The 2,373-nt window shown below is 39.7% G+C and overlaps 1 non-coding gene across 1 annotated transcript; it reads left to right on the forward strand.

Moving 5' to 3' along the window:
* Window positions 1-539: 539 nt before the first annotated feature.
* Window positions 540-670, forward strand: LOC115063945. The gene has a single exon (XR_003843804.1). It is a non-coding gene; the product is annotated as a small nucleolar RNA SNORA17 (small nucleolar RNA).
* The last annotated feature ends 1,703 nt before the right edge of the window (window positions 671-2,373 follow it).

Genomic DNA, 2,373 nt, shown 5'->3' on the forward strand with positions numbered 1-2,373 from the left:
GATTGTGAGGGTGTGGTCAGTTCCCCATCCATCACTCCCCAGAGGACATTGAATGGAAATAATATCTTCAGATTCAGACCACTTAGCAGGAAATTTTACAATTTCAACAAGAATATGTGGAAGAATATGCACAGGTTCTTATGACCTCCATACAACCTTAAAACAAACTTTGATATGACATTCCTCCCAAACCAAGACTCACAAAATATTCAGACATAACTTGATTTCCTAGAAGAGTGAGTCTTGGACTTCCAAACAAAAATTTTAAATAAAGGCTTTGTCAGTAATGTTAACAGATTGCTCCATTTTCACTCCAATCTACTGCCAGGTCCTGAATCTCAAGAATACAAGAAACTGAATACTGATGCCAACTTTTATAGCTGCAAGAGAAATAAAATTTCATATTCAGTTGAGTCATAGTGTGAAGGATCAGTTAGAACCATTATCTTCAAAAGACACCAATCTGGATCATCCACTCAACTTTGCTCCATTGTTTTTCTACAGTTCCATTCCAGAGTGACTTAAATAAGTATGATGCCCTGGCCCTAAAGGTGTGGCAGGTGTGGCTGCTATGTCAGATGTGTGTTAGTAGAATGGTAAAGAAGAGAAAAACTATGTCTATATCTGTATTCAGAACGATGAACATCCGAATGATTCGTAGTCTAAGATTCCCTAAAGTAAAGAAAGTCTGAAAAAAAGAAAAGAAAAGAAAAGAAAAGAAAGAGAAGAGAAGAGAAGAAAAGAAAAGAAAAGAAAAGAAAAGAAAAGAAAAGAAAAGAAAAGAAAAGAAAAGAAAAGAAAAAGAGTCTGAGGTGACTGCCAGTCTGTCACTGGGGAGTCTGTGCTGCTCAGACCTGGACAGGGATTCCAGGATGAAGCAGGGACCAGAAGAAACCCCCTGGGACTGCATACAATCCTCATGTGGAGCCAACTGGCCAGGCCAGGAGAGGAGCAAGCCTGAGTTGGTCACAATACTGATGCCATGAGGTCTAGACAGGGACCTAGCCTGAGAACCACAAGCCTGGAACCATCCAGGCCTGGGGATGTGGGGAGTGCAGACCATGCCCAAGATAATGAAAGAGTGGGGCATAGCACTTCTGAGACCACTGCTGAGATGACCCCAGTCACTCAGAGACCCTGGGAACCATTGAAAGAACCAAGTAAGTCATAGATAATGGAAGAGAAAGAAAAAGAGAAGGATGTGATTACAATGAAGAGAGGCAGAACTGGAGACTCTCGAGGGTAGTGAGGAACAGCCTGATGTGAGTAGCTGTGATGGTACTTGGGACCATGGAGGGGTCTTGGCCTGTGCTACCACTAGGGGCTACATCTAGATCTGTGGCCTTAACAATAGCAAGGGTCTGTTACCAACAAAGACCAGGTGAACATCCCTGGTGCCACCTGAGGACATGTTGATGACATGTCTGATTTCTCCTCCCATAGCCAGCTGCAGTACTTTGGAAAGTATCCCTGATTAAGGGTTTAAGAGATAATAGAACTCAAGTGATAGAAACCTTGCTGGAAGATATAGCAGGGTTAAAAGTTTAAGTTGGGATGGGTTCATAACAACGAAAGAAAGAAAGAAAGAAAGAAAGAAAGAAAGAAAGAAAGAAAGAAAGAAAGAAAGAAAGAAAGAAAGAAGATTGGTTAATCAAAGCTTATAAAAATATTTATGGAAATTCACTACAATTAAGATAATTTAAAAGTATAATTTAAAAGAAAATTTGGAACACAGGTATCCTGCATAGGTGGATAGTACTTCCACCAGAAAAAAAAATGAATTATTTAATGAAAACTCTCAATTTCTCACAATGGATGCTTCCCTATGGTCAAGAAGGTTCCAGAGTCCTAAATAGCATAAGCTATTGCCATTCTTCTTGGTTGCTTGCTATAATAAATGATAAGACTCTATTGCTGAAAGCACAACAGATTTTAGTTACAGGTCAAGAGAAATCAATCTTGAACTGAAACAAAAAGGTCTTCTATTCTAGTTTTCATAGTGCCAGAGAGTTGTTATTCAGAATGCTGAGGAAAAAGGAGCATCAGTAGTCTCACTAGAACTCACATGCTACAGTATTGGCCTGCCAGGCAAAAAGGTTCCCACTGGTACAAGTGGCACGAAGGTTATTGGGGCAACCAACCATTCTCCGATTAGAGCTGAAGCTTGCTCTATTGGAGGGGATTCATGACTGTACTGTACATCTTTCAAAAGCACATATATAAATAGGTCATAGGCCCTATGGGTTTCCACTTTTCAGTACTACATTTGTTTTGATAAAGCAAGGCATATTGTCAAATTGCATTCTAAATATGTATGTTGATAGCCATAGATTAATATTACTCTCAACCTTGGTCAGAGAAACCTCTTTCTGA

Source organism: Mus pahari, chromosome 4, assembly GCF_900095145.1.
Source record: "Mus pahari chromosome 4, PAHARI_EIJ_v1.1, whole genome shotgun sequence".
Classification (NCBI taxonomy): domain Eukaryota; kingdom Metazoa; phylum Chordata; class Mammalia; order Rodentia; family Muridae; genus Mus; species Mus pahari.